General features: G+C 39.7%; 1 protein-coding gene across 3 annotated transcripts in view; it reads right to left on the bottom strand.

The window, feature by feature from the left end:
* Nucleotides 1-15,402, bottom strand: part of dok4 (docking protein 4) — an 89,072-nt gene that overhangs the window by 50,307 nt on the left and 23,363 nt on the right. The gene's annotated exons all lie outside the window — the stretch shown is intronic.

The raw sequence follows: 15,402 nt of genomic DNA, 5'->3' as shown, positions 1-15,402 counted from the left end.
AACTCATTCAAAGACAACATAATCCTCTAAACTGAAGCCCTCAAGCAAGCTGAGGAAGGTCTTCCACATCTGAATAATTATATCATCACTATTCTCCTTCCCTGTCCTTTCTCCATTTCAACTAGAGAAGCTTTATGAGAGAGACATAGAGATGGAGTCAGAGAGAGGCAAAATTTCCTGACTGCAGTGGAACGCAGACATTAAACTTTAACAAGCAGCTCATTAGCCAGGACAGAGCTTGGCTAATCGTTCTCGGCGCTGTTGGTTTTAAAAAGTGGCTGCTTAAGGGAGGAAGTTAGATAAAACACATTTATGTTCAAGATCAGTGAAATTTTGTGCAGGTATATGGTTTTCATGTCACCAAAACAAGCCTTTTCCTACTGAAATGAAGGGAGACATAGTAAGAAATAGAAGTTTAGCATAAAGTCGTGGGCTGGCTTTAACATATTCATGGTGAGGTGAATGATGTAAATACTCCTGAAATAGACATAAAAGCTCAACAGAAAACTGAACCTGCCTACACACCATAGTAAGATGCAGTGGATTCATTATGTGATCTGCCTGTGTCCAGAGGTGAACGAAGTACACAAATCATGTACTTGAGTTAAAGTAGAGATACACAAGGTAAAATATTACTCCAGTGAAAGTAGAAGTCCTTATTCTAGACCTCAACTAGAGTAAAAGTACTCAAGTATTTGCCTTCAAATGTACTTAAGTATCGAAAGTAAAAGTACTAAAAGATTAATTATGGCTCTAATATCCTGGTATCATTTTTGTAATAAGACTCGCTTCATGAACTCATTTTAGGTGAAAATACTCCAGTGTCTTTCTTGGTAAACCAGTCTTTTAATAGAATGCCATTAATTAGTGATGCTGACATCTATTAAAATGATCATAAGCACAAAACACTGAAGACATTGGCTCTGAAATCACTTTTACAAACAAGCAAAGTTTCAGTTTAAGATTACTTTGTAAATTAGTTACAAGTTGAATAAAAACTTGCTTTAAACTTAGGATTACAAATAAGTTTTCCTTTACTGTATTGATCTGTAGGCCTCTGTTTATAAACATAAACTAACTGAAACTAATTTACTATAAAATGAAAGTCTTTGTGTGCGGCACGGCGGCACAGTGGGTAGCGCTGTCGCCTCACAGCAAGGTCCTCAAGACCAAGGTTCAATTCCCCGGCCAGGCGACCAGGGTCCTCTCTGTGTGGACTTTGCATGTTCTCCCCGTGTCTGCGTGAGTTTCATCTGGTTTCCTCCATCAGTCCAAAGACATGCAGTCAGGCCAATTGGACATGCTACATTACCCGTAGGTGTGAGTGTGTGTGAGATTGTGTATGTCTGTCTGTCCGTCTGCCCTGCGATGGACTGGCAACCTGTCCAGGGTGTATCCTGCCTTCCGCCCGATGACCACTGGGATAGGCTCCAGCACCCCCCCATGACCCTGAGGGAGAAGCAGCTAAGAAAATTAATGAATGAAAGTGTTTGTATGAATTCAGAAAAAAGGAAATATGCCAGTCACAACTGCATATGTGTACATAATTCTATATTGTGGTCTATTTACACAAAGTTAGATTACTTCCATAATTCAGGTAGACGTATGTGCTCCCGAATTTTTACGCTGCTGCACTGATGTTGAACTGTGTGCTTGCACAGGGTCGGTATGACAAACAGTTCAAAACAAGCTCAGAACAAAGTGACGGCTGTGCCCTGATTGGGGTTCTTGCTTTTCACTTCTTTTGTTTTGACATGTTACGTTTTTGTACACACAAAAACCAAAAGGAACGACAGATTTCTCAAAATGTAGTGGAGTAAAAAGTAAGATATTTGGCTTTGAAATGTAGTGGAGTGAAAGTAAAAAGTCGCCCAAAATGGAAATACTTAAGTAAAGTACAGATACACGAAAAAACTACTTAAGTACAGTAACAAATTACATTTACTTTTTTACTGTCCACCACTGCCTGTGTCACAATGTACTGAGACATGCTTATGTGAATAAAACATACATCAGATACAGACCAGACACCCAAATACCACGTCTGAGAAACACAAGCCAGAAAAGCCTTAGAAATTTCTGCCTTGAAAAACTGACTCTTGATAAAAACACTTGAACTAACACTTAAAAACTAGCTCACACTGCTTCTTAGGGCACACATTGCAAACCCCTTTACTTACTATGGAAGGGAAACAGTTGTGGCTCAGGGTGCCAGGTTTCAGCCGAGGTAACAGGCAACTAATCAATACAGATAGCAGAAAATCCCACCCAGCCCCCTACTGCACCAGTTATAAACAGCTTGTGAAGACATGAGCAGCACTACTAGCAGGGAGGGGAACTGAGCAGGAACAAGCCTTGAACATCTGTTTTCATTGTTATGTGCTGGTATTGAGACAGAGCTGAGAGCTGGGCTCAGGCAGAGCTGTCTGGCTGATGATGGGCCTGCACTGCCTCATCGCCAGACCTTAAAAATACACTGTTTACCGCGTCGCTTGGTCACATGCTGGCCACATAATCAGCCTCCAGAGATGTTGCAAACAGTTACCCAATTTTTGAGCAGCTGCATATTACAGTGATATGATGACAATTCAGCCTATTTCACATAATGCAGCTAAACTGTTGATGTACTGAAACATTCATTAATCAGAATTCTTTGAAAAGGAACCATTTCCCCATTCAATTTCAATTCTTTGAAAAAGCATCCAAATGGTTTCTCTTGTCAAGATGCAGAAGTTAACAGGTGGAACAGAAATCTGAATAAGAAACTGGCAAATAAGGAGTACATCTCAGCTTCATTCTCTCTTCCATAATGTTCCATGAAAAATATTGTTTATTTTTTGGTTTTTATTTTTGTACATCATACTGTGTCACACCGCCAGGCAGTTATTACCAGTTATACAAGACCAGAGCCACATCATACAGGAACATCATAACTCTGAAATCTAATTATATCTGTTCAATTACCATGACAACTTCAGTTAAGACTGTAGATATTAGCAACAGCTCCTAATTTCTAACCGTATCCTAACTCCAGATTTGATAACAGTTTAACACAATTGTCCTGACTGGAGAAAATTTCCTAAATACTGTCCTAACTTCAGGGCAAGACCAGTGGAGTTGTAACGTCTGCTTTAACTGTCTGTTTTTATTGTTTTTATATCATGTTTGTGTAAGGCAGCATAGTTTGCTCCCAGTATAATGATGGTATTTATTTATATTGCAAAACAGTGGTTTCAGAGAGGGTTTTGTTTGATAACTCTACCTTTTAAAAATCCCAGAGACTGCAGACATTATTTCCACCACCCCCTCTCATCACTATTGTGTTTATATTAATGATAAAATAATACAGTGATGGTGAATAATGTGGAGAGAGTGTTGAAAGTGTTTAAAAGGAGGAATAACATTAGTGCAGTTAGTATGCTGGATAAATTGAAACTGAAATTGAAACAGCATTATGACAACCACACTCAGTGCGGGGTGCTGCCACATTATTCCTTAACTTCCACTGTATTGCACTTTAGTTTTGTTTTTACCTTTTTTAGTAATAGTAATAGTAGCTGATACATTTTAACTACCCCAGGCTCCTATCTCTATGAATGAGGAGGGACCAAAAAACTTGAAGGCCAAATTACCATTTCAAAAGAATGTTTTGAATCATTGATACAACTGAATATTTATTTTCCAACCAGCAAGTTACTCTTTTCTAACGCCTCTGGCCAGCTGGCTAAAGGCTACCGCACACTGGAGGCAAAGCTTTACGCTATGCTAAAGGAACGTCTCTGGAGCAGTTATAGCACATAAACATCTATCTCAAGCTCATATTACACTCTACTCATAAAGATTCAATGAAATAAAACTTTCAATATCATTTAGTTAATTTATCGGGTTTGGTAATGACTAACTCTTCACAAACTTTCTGCTTATTTTAGCTAATAGCTATGATGTGAAATGTGGCTAGGCTATTTTTGTAAGATGAGGTGAAAATAGTCTGTTTATTTTTTCAGTGTAAATTACAAGCCACGTCTCCTACTACTGATTTGCTGATTGAGTTTAGAGACTTTATTAAAGAGGAGACAGTTTACTAATTTGAAAACTAATTGGAAAAGTCATGACTCTCAGCACGGCGTCAGGGTTAGTTTAAGGGGAGCCTATGCAATTCTTATTTCTCTGGTTATATCACAAATGTTACTGCAAAATGCCAGAGGGCGTCCACAAGCACGTCCTACATGATTAGAGGCGAATGGAGCTAAATGGCCAAAAACAAAAAGTTCAAATTGTTTCTCCATTTCTTCTGGAAAGTAAAGACAACTTCCGACTCAATTTCCTTTTCCTTTCTACAGAAAATGAGTAGTAAAGGGCTATTATTACTGTTATGAGCTGATTAGCTCGATGGCTGAGTGAAGCAGTTTGCGCTCATAGACATCATGAACGTATATGATGTCCTGTTACAAAGTTTGATTAAGTGCTCAAATATATAACAGCTGTTAATTTTGTTAAAATACTTTTCTTTGTTGAAAAAATACTCTATTATTCTATATAAAAATGTTAACCATTTACAAACTATGATTTTGCTCAAAATGTTCCATATTATCTGTCATATTCTATCAGTGTTCTATCCCTGAGTACCTGCATGTCATTTATCATCTCCCTCAGACTAACTACACATATGGAATGTGTACAGCAGCACATTTCATAGTTTTATTTCAGAACGTATTACTGTACAGCAGTAATGGAATAGTGCAGTACTAGTATATATGGTGTATAAGTGTATATTCAGAGTAGGTGTATATACACATTTCTTTTTCTTCCTAGATATTTATATATTTTTACATTTAAATTCTATAAGAGGGCTACGCATCTGAGATTTTCACTCACTTTCCACCTGTGTAAATGTGATGTGACAATCAATGTGGATTTGATTTGATATTAACCCATTTATTTTGGACTTGCTCAGGAGCGCCCTCTAGCATTTGACAAAAACAGAAGACATTAAGTGGCAATTCTCCTCACTGCACACTATAAAATACACATTTACATGTATGAAATAAGGATTTAAAAGAGTTGCATGATAAAGTTTTGCACTCAGACCCAACCATGAAGGCTGTATATTGGTTTCTAAGGAAGCCATCTAAAGTAATGTACCATGGTTTTCATCAGTCAAGGAGGTATGGATGAAAAATGCGCTGTATTATTCAATGTACCTTGCGTTACCATGGGAACTGCAGCATGTCCCAAGGACCTGAGCCAAGGTTAGGTAGTACAAATCCCTGACAGAATAAAATGAGCCAAAGTTTGAAGAACGAGGACGAAAAATGTGAAAGTGACAAGGTAAACATATCAAAAACTGTTTTCACCTAGACATTTTTACACACTTAAAAACTGAAAACTGATTAATTTGATATTTTGTTCCAACACAGCAAAGGTATGAAACCAAGGGCCGGAGTTCAGCACAGTTTGTGGATTTCTGTGCTCCAATACAGCAACTAAACATGGTAATTATCTAATGAGATGGTGTGTTTGAGCAGGAAAATCATCAAACTGCGTAGGTTGAGAGGCAGTGAGGCTGCCTAATATCTGGAAGGACTGTAGGTAATAGTAGCTAATTTGTCCTTTAGATGGAAATGAATAAAACTGGCTTCAACCAACATGACCATGTTCAACCATTGGCTGCAGGATGCCTGTCACGCAATTTTCAATGGTACAGAATATAAAAAACACTGCATTATGGCAAATACACGCTAACACTGTAGTCCACCTGCCTGCAGTGTGTTGTGGATGAGACGATCACTTTGAATTTTCACCAACCACTTTTTGTCAATAAACACAGAAACTGTGTGCCATATTACCACCACTACACTTCTTTTTCTACTACTACTACTACTACTACTACTACTACCACTACTACCACCACCAATAATAAAAATAATAATAATAATCAAATAAAACAAATTAAAATCTGCATTCTGTGTGGTTTTGTTTCATCGTTTTGACATGCTGTCCACTGCTATACCCAGGGTTGGGCAATATATTTAGAAAAAGTATTAATGCCTTATTACTGAATACACTGTCATAAGACACACTCAGACTACATTTACAATGCATCTTAATAAAGCACATGGGAGAAATGAGTCTCTTAATTCTTCTGTTAATGTGCTTCATGAAAAATTCACTTGTCATTTAAATTAACATTCTAACACAGTATTTTTCTCTCATTTCCTGCTTTACTTACACTGAGATTAATAACTGATCACATTGATTTATCAGTCTACTCAGGCTTTAGCAGAGCTCAGTAACACAGAGATTAATAACTAATCACATTGATTTATCAGTCTACTCAGGCTTTAGCAGAGCCCAGTAACACAGAGATTAATAACCAAACACATTGATTTATCAGTTTACTCAGGCTTTAGCAGAGCTCAGTAACGCTGAGATTAATAACCAATCACACTGATTTATGTTTACTCAGACTTTAGCACAGCTCAGTAACAATGAGATTAATAACCAATCACACTGATTTATCAATATACTCAGGCTTTAGCAGAGCTCAGTAACATGAATTAACACTAGAATGACTACAGCTAGCCCTGCGATGGACTGGCGACCTGTCCAGGGTGTATCCTGCCTTCCGCCCGAAGACTGCTGGGATAGGCTCCAGCATCCCCCCGCGACCCTGACGGAGAAGCGGCTTAGAAAATGGATGGATGGATGGATGGATGACTACAGCTACGAAAATTTTCGTAAGGGAAACCATCCACCATGTAGCCCACTCCCCTGCTGTGAACTGATTAATGCTTATTGTCTTGGTAATGAGAAGGAATGCATTGGAAGCACCAACCCCCACGCTCACAGAAAGCTTGTACAACGTCCAAAGCACTTAACGTGACACAACTTCAAGGTGAACTTGAAGTTACAACCTGAGTGTATATGTTACCAATCCTACAGCATGATGGAAAATTTGTAGAATCATGTTTCAAAAGTTATAACTCAAGGGCACGTAGTAGCAGACGTATAGAGCATTGGTGATTTCTCTAAGATTCCTCTAACTGTAAGGGAAGCACACCTTCCCCTAAAATGTCAAAAACTACATGGTCAAATATGCATGGGACTTTTTTATTCATTGCTTCGAAACTCACCGGTCATTGGATAAATGCCACGATTTTGTCCCGCTCCCGGACACTGAGCGTCTCTGGGGTGAATGGAGCTGTGGGTGGGTAGGGATGTGGAGCTTCTGCAAGATGATTGGAGCAACCCATTTCTTGGTATTTGCTTGATGAAATTACTTGCGCATTTCCATTGTTCATTGTGTAAATAAAACACACTCATAGTATTTCCTTGTTTCAGTTTAACATAATTTCAACATTTCCTTGTTCAAGTTTAATTTCCTTTCGTTAGTTCGTTCAATCAGTCGTTCATGCTGTTGGCTAGGTCAGAGGGAACTAGCCAGCTAGTAAGGTTCACACAATGGCAGACAATGCTAATATTGTCCACCTGATTTTGGCAAAGCCATTTGATAGTCTTCCTTATGAGGAGAAGGTTAGAATTAAACAGCAGAGCACATCAATGCCTAAAGTTGATTTGGTGCAAAAAGTAAGGAAAGGTAACATGTCTTTTCAGCTGTCCTGGTATGACAAAGTTAGCTGGCTGACTGGAAGTGCTGTGACAAAGAAAATGTACTGTTGGCCACGCCTCTTGATGAAATCATCTCAGGGATCATGTCTTGTCTGGTTTTGGGGATCTGTCTGACTAAGGCCATTTTCTCGAAAAGGAACAGAGGGTAGAATTTTTATATAAATAAATTGACAAATTTTATGATATACACCGACAACAAATCTTGCCGCATAATTTCTCTGTAGTGGTCACGTGACATCGTCTCGAGACACGGCACGATTTAGTAGTACTGTATAACTGTATCCAAAAAATGGTATTTGTAATGATATAATGATAAAATAAATACATGCGGTGCAGCAAACTATTTTTATTTCTAATTTACTGTAGAAAATCAAATATACTGATGATAATGATATGGAGATAAATATATTATATATTTACAGACATAGTGAGAGAAAGAGAGATGTTTCTAGTAGTACTAGTAGGCTTTCTGGATGCACCACAGAGCTGCTGCCACAGTGCTGCTCTGTGAATTAACATAATAAATGTTGACTTATGGTCCTGCTAATTGCTGGCAAGAAGGAGGGGTGATGTCCAGAGGATCCTGAAATCTCAGTCATGCTAGCGTTACTAACTGATCACATTGATTTATCAGTCTACTCAGACTTCAGCAGAGCTCAGTAACACTGAGATTAATAACTGATCACATTGATTTAGCAGTCTACTCAGGCTTTAGCAGAGCTCAGTAACACTGAGATGAATAAATTGGCAAAAAAACATTAAGGTCCTTAATTGTGCGGGAAGAGCATATTTGTTACATACATTTACATTTATGTCATTTGGCTGACGCTCTTATCCAGAGCGACTTACAGTTTGATCATTTTACACAGGGAGGCGAAGGCGGTGTTAGGAGTCTTGCCCAAGGACTCTTATTGGTATAGTGTAGGGGGCTTGCCCTGGTGGGGGATTGTACCCCAGTCTATAGCATAGAAGGCAGAGGTGTTACCCACTACACTAACCAACCACACAGTGCACTGATTTTAAGACAGTTAAGCACAGATTTTTTTTTAGTGGGTAACAATTCTAATAATATTCTCAATGTTGCCTTCACAAATTGTAATTTGGCCTGAATGTGGAAATTTATTTTCCATATTCTGAATATACATTCCCAATACTTGTATTCCCTTACATTCCAGCCCTGGGCTACACCATCAATAAATATTAAAACTGATTCAGCTCCCTAGCTATATCTAAATTAGCAATTAGGACTGTTATTAGCACCATAACAGACAAGATGATTTCTGCTCATGCAGTAACCTTCTCACATGAACGTATACAGTTTGTTACAGTTACACAGAATCATGTGATTATTTTCCCTTGCGAGTGTTTAACAAACCTTGCATATTGGCAAATAAGGTTAGGATTACATTACATTGGCAAAAGATTTATAAAGTGATCATTTTAAAAACAGCAAGTGACACATTAGTCTGCTTTTCTAGTTTACACTCTAGTGCTGATAGTGTTTTTGTACTAGTGCTTAGTGTTTTTGTCCTCATCTGAAAGAGTGAAAACTGCTAACACTTCACGGTGAGAATTTCCACAGCTTAAGCACAAACACTCGGTATTCAGCACTGCACTAATTTCTAGAGACATTAAAATAATTTAGAATAATAATTCTACATTTGGGGTATAAACAGGTCTCACCTACTGGTTGCATGTACACATTTCGCCACACCTGTAAAACATCTTATGTACAAACTATGCACTGTATGTATAATGTATAATTTACAAGTCTTTATATTTATGCTTCCACCTTCATATTCATGCCCGCACCTACCATACAGGTACAGGTTTTCATGATAGAAATGGTTTGTAGGTTATGAATAAATAGACATTCAATCTCCACAGTACTACTCAGAGTGACAGAAACAAGATCTGATGGTCCATGATGGAGTTGGCAGTGCCCTCTTGGGAGGAGAAATAGAGTGAGAAAAGGCTCCAGATGGACAATCCATGGGTTGATTGTCACCTTCAGATCAATTTAATGAGACCTCTCACTTGGATTCTCTAAGAGGAGCAACAAGGTGAAAATAAAAGCATTCCAGTCATTGATCAGGAGATGAAGGCTGGACGGTCAAGTGCCAAGGTTCTCTTTGTGTATGTGTGTGCATGAAAGGACAGAAACAAACGGTGTGAAAGGTCAATCACTGCAGTTGTGAGAATTTCAGGTGTCACTGATGGTGAAAAGAGACCTCTGCCTCTCTGCCTCTCTCTCTACCTCAAAATGAAGCATTTTTAAAAACAAACACCACTACAAAAACACAAGAATCCATAAAACCAATTATCTGTCTCATCTGCACATTTCTGCTCCAACCACAAGTGCTCCCTCCACCTTGACTCTCTCTTAAGTCAGCCAGTTTCCCTTCCCGACTGCTAAACATCCTCCACTTCATGAGATTTCGGGGTAAAGCTAACCTCTTCCTCGAGAGTCTGGGAAGTATTATCTGACATCCATTAACCACAGGAGGAGGCTGCCTGTCAGGCTCACTCTTCCCTCCTCCTCCTCTGCCTCCCTGAGGCTGACAGCTGGCTGGCACACAAGGGCCAACCAGCAGCTGGTGCATAAGATGATAACAGGAAGGAAAAAGCCAAAAAAGAGAAAAAAACTAACATGAAAAAAGCCCTTAAGAGTGTGTCACCAAGAAATGGGCAAAAAAGGAAGACAGAAAATGTACACAGAGGAGAAGATGGAGAAACTGAGAAAAAGAGCTCACTCAGTCAGTAAGCATCAACATTTCACTCATATTCATATGGTCTGTAATGCTATCTGGGCAAAGAAATGGAAAGTATAGTGAAGATTTACCGGCCATCCCATCCAATTAACATCAATATGGGAAGACTGTGTTCCCAGTAGAGCATTTCTCTACCCCAGTTCTGTCTCCAGAGACTGTTACTAGTTCAGCAAGCAACAACATACCTGGGAAAATTCGCCACTCTCCAGATATGCTCTGAATCACACTGGCTCTGCAAATCACTCCCCTAGGAGAACGAGAGACTAGTTGCTGTGATGCATAAACCATGGAACAAGCACTTTTCCGTCCTTTGTTTTCTCTCTATACCACTCCTTTCACTATCTATCCATTCCTTTTTCTGGAAAAAAGGTAAAATGAAACGGTCTCCTGGTAACCAAATGCTTGAATAAAACCTCTTTACATTAACTTACATTCAATGCTAAGAATATGTTTGTCTTCTCCTGTAAAACTACTATTATGGAGGTACATGTTTTCCTGTGGACAGTGAGTTTGTGCTATAAACTTTATATATAACTGTCCTGTTTCCACTAAATGGTCAATATACTTACCCAGTCTAAACTGGGCAGTCCTACATTTTGACAATGCTTGTGGACGTATTACCAAGGTTGATCCCACCCACATAGCTTTAACAAAGCCATGTTCTCCTGGTTTAATGAAGGTTAGCTAACAAAGCTGGCTCATCCACCTGTTTGTGGTTTAGCTGTCTGTTCATTTGACTGACTGTCTGAGTGCACATCTGAGACCAAACGACATATGAAAAGCTAGATAATGGGCCTCATTCACCAACTGTTCTTAAGAAGAAATTTCTGCTTAAACCCACTTACGCAGTTTTGATGATGACTCTGACTCATCATTGTTCTCCTATCTGGGGTTTGTTGTTAGGTAAGAACTGAATCTACACACATAAGAGCGCAGAGGTGAGAACAGTTCTGCGCTTTAAGAATACATCATGAATCTGATGGAGACTTTTTCTTAGGATCTTTCTCAAGTACAAATTTATGAAAAAACTTAGGATGTCACTGGAAAATTAAAAATTCACCAATTACTGCCAGAAGGTTTGAACAGTGGCACTGCCATGTGTTGAAGGCAGGCTATGGAGGGATGGATTAAAGGATGTATGCAGCGATCATGTGTCATGACGTCCCATTGGTTTCTTTGCAGCTGAACTTTACCTAAACAAACAGGGAGCTGCTGCAGCACAGCTGTGGTGAAGTTACTCAAGAACTAGGCTAATGAGAGAGAGAGAGAGAGAGAGAGAGAGAGAGAGAGAGAGAGGGAGAGATGCAATTGCCTCATTGCACATTCCGTGGGGAAACAATACCGCTCACTCTGTCCCATCCAATAAGGACCTGTAATCTGCTGAAGAAATGTAGAGCACTTCTGCCCATAACAAGCTGAGAGAGATCCAGAAGAAATAGATGTTTGGAAATAACATTAGACAACTGTGAGCAGGAGGAAGATAAAATCTAAGCTAGACAAAGCAGAGGGTGACAGAATGGGAAAAGTGGGGTGAGAGAGAGACAGAATGAAAGAAAGAAAGAAGGAAAAAAGAAAGCGCTTTTATGTTGAGGGTTTCATTCATTTAGCAGTCAAGGATGTTTTGTTTTTTTTCCCTGGCTGTATTTTGATGGTGGTTGGGCTGTGTGTAGAGAGAGAGAGAGAGAGAGAGAGAGAGAGAGAGAGAGAGAGAGAGAGCGAGGGAGAGGGAGAGGGAGAGAGAGGGACAAGGAGAGAGGAGAAAGAGAGAGAGAGAGAGGGAGAGAGAGGGACAAGGAGAGAGGAGAAAGAGAGAGAGATAGGGAGAGAGGGAGAGAGAGGGACAAGGAGAGAGGAGAGTGAGAGGGGGGGAGAGAGATAGGGAGAGAGGGAGAGAGAGTGGGGGGGAGAGAGAGGGGGAGAGAGAGGGGGGAGAGAGAGGGACAAGGAGAGAGGAGAGAGACAGGGAGAGAGAGGGGGGGAAAGGGGGAGAGAGAGAGAGAGAAAGAGAGAGAGAGAGAGAGAGAGAGCGCGAGAGAGAGAGACACAAAGAAGCAATCAGGAGGACGAGGCACAGTAGGAAATTGGCTGGCATCATAATTGGCTGAGTGAATTTCCTCTCCTCTCCTGTAGTGATGCAACTGTGCAAACTACCTCCTTGCAACATGGGTGCATGTGTATGTATATGTGCATGCGTAAGCATGCGGGTGCATACGTGCGTGCATATGCGTGAATGTGTATGTGTGTGTGTGTGCGTTTGTATGCGCGTGCATATGCATGTGCGTGTATGTGCATGCATGTACGTGCGTATGCGTATGCATGTGTTCTGAGCTCTAATGGAAGATCCTGCATCTATACTTGCTGATGCTCAAACCCAATTTCACACTGAATTAAGATGCTTTATTGCTGTCCAGCAGGCACAGAGAGGCTGCAAGGACATGCCCCTCTCCTCCAGTCTTTGCTTCACTCTATCGCTCTTATCCTCTTATTCCTATCATATCCTACACAAACCCTTTTACATAATCCACATATCACATCCAATTATAAGCCTACAGCGTCCTCCTAGGCCTCCGTTACAATGACAGACAAAATGACTTATTCATTCTGAAAAAAGGGGACAAAACGTGATTCATACTGTATTTTCATTCTTTGGCTATTGTGAGCTTTTCTACGCTGGGAAATGAGAGTTTAATGGTCTTTATGCTCACTTGGTAGCGAGCTGAATCAATGCCTGGAGCTGCTTTGGCCCAGTTGGGCTGAGATGAGGTGAAAGGGCAGGCTTAATTGTTAATCCACCGCAGATGCAGCTGGAGGGGATTTGACCCAAAAACCACATGTAACTAAACACACAATGGAAGCGATAAGGGAATAAGCCATGTGAATGAAATTTGGAGAAAAGAAATTATGAAAGGTGAAAGAAAAATGGAAGGAGTGTGCAGATAGAAAGAGAGAAAGAGAATGTCATTCCTTTTAAAAAAAAGAGACAAGGAGGCCAATGTCATAGACATAATGGATATAATGTCATAATAGGAGCTCATTAAATGAAACCCTGCATTTAGTTTCCTAATCTAGCTGCAAAATCCAATGTCACACTTAAACTGAGTCAATTTTCCTACCATTTTTCTACCATCCTTTTCCTCGATGCATCCCAAAGTCCATTGCTTTTAGCTACATTGACAGTTTACCTCCATTTTCTTCCCGCAATGTCAAGAAAGCAGTGACCTCATCAAAAAGCAAGAGAAGAATGCAAATATAAACGGAACATGCAGGCAAGTGTGCACAGCAAAGTATGAGACTAAAACCAATAAATCTGACGAGACGAAGTTCATTCATCCAGAGCACATCTGAATGGAGCTACTGGGTTCCCATCTTCAAAAGCTCGGTCAGTAAACACTAAAACCAACCCTATTCATCACTCTACTCTCAACATACAGATCTCAAGACAGGCAAAGACACATCAGGATTACATCAAGCGTCTCGTTCCTGCAGCCTTTAAAAACACTTTAAATCAGGTTGCATAACCTCAGCTTTTCCGCCACAGGAGAGATGTGAGTAAGACGGGGACAGAGAGGTGAATAGGTGACTGGCAGTAGGAATCTGAACAATTTAAGGGAGAGAAACACTGGAGACACACAACACTGTGAAAATTACACATTCTAGGAAAGATATGGCTCTAGGAAACACTTTTAATTGGTATAGACCTTTATGCTATGTGGAGGTTCTTTAAGCACATTTTCAAAGATTTATGCATGAATGAATTGATATGAACAAAGTCATTCAGTGTGGTTTGATATTAAACGTGCGACTCGAGAAACTTACTGAGTAAGAATCGTTCATAGTGGTGGTGACAGAAGCCAGGCACACAACGTGTTTAACGGCTCTAAAAGAGACCTCATAGAAAGCTACTACATGCCTAATTGCCAAGGCAATTAATTTTTCTTTTGATAAAACGTCAAAGGAATGTGAAATGTGTGTGTGTGTGTTTTTTTTTTTTGTAAATACATTTATTGCAGAGAGGTACACTCAGGGCGCTGTAAGACAAATGAGTCCCCAAAGACTTTTCCATAGATTTAGTACTGTTTTACCATTAATAGCATTACATATAAAATATTATTTTTTGCTGTTTTAGGTAGTATATCCGTGTGTACACCTGGTTCCAATCACCATAATTTTAAGATGAAAAGTTTTTCTACAATGCTCCATTTCATATTTAACTACTTTAAATTGATTTCAATTCTAAATTATGCAGAACTGAAATTCTTTTTCATGTTTACGCATCTCACTTACCAAAATGATTCTTTAAAGAACCATCCATTCACAGGGTCTTTAGGGAAACAAAAGTGCTTCTACGGTACGGTATTGCTCCGAAAACTCATTCTGAAAGCTTTAAAGTTAAGAGTACTGATCGAAGTGCCATGGCATGTGAAATGTTGGGAAGTGATGAGTGGACTAGGTGCTGATTGTGATCTCATGTGATCTCATGGCAAAGATTCCCAGGCTTGCACCAACTCACCCTTCCAAACTTTCATATCTCCTCAGTCCATTTTACACACACACACACACACACACACACACACACACACACACACATACACACACACACACACACACACACACACACACACACACACACACACACACACACACAGAAGTTAAGACTGCTGCCAGATGAGACATCATGTCTGCAAACCTCTATCTAACTTAGATAACACAACAGCCATAAACATGCACAAACACAGACAACAGACACACACCATACAATCCCACTCCCTCCCACTTCCAGACGAGACACTTTGTCTCCTTTCCTTTCTCCTTCAGATTACAACAGATAAAAATGGAAAAGCAAAATATGCAAGTATGTGCACAAACGCCAACACATCACAGAACCATATTTGAATTGTAAATTCATTGAATTGTTTTGTCCCCCATAATTCCCATTGCTAGAGTAATAACTAGCCAAATTTTATCTGAGCACACTCCAAATTTATGTGTTCCAAATATCATA

Source organism: Pygocentrus nattereri, chromosome 15, assembly GCF_015220715.1.
Source record: "Pygocentrus nattereri isolate fPygNat1 chromosome 15, fPygNat1.pri, whole genome shotgun sequence".
Taxonomy (NCBI): domain Eukaryota; kingdom Metazoa; phylum Chordata; class Actinopteri; order Characiformes; family Serrasalmidae; genus Pygocentrus; species Pygocentrus nattereri.
This window is presented reverse-complemented; position numbering and strand designations above follow the sequence as displayed.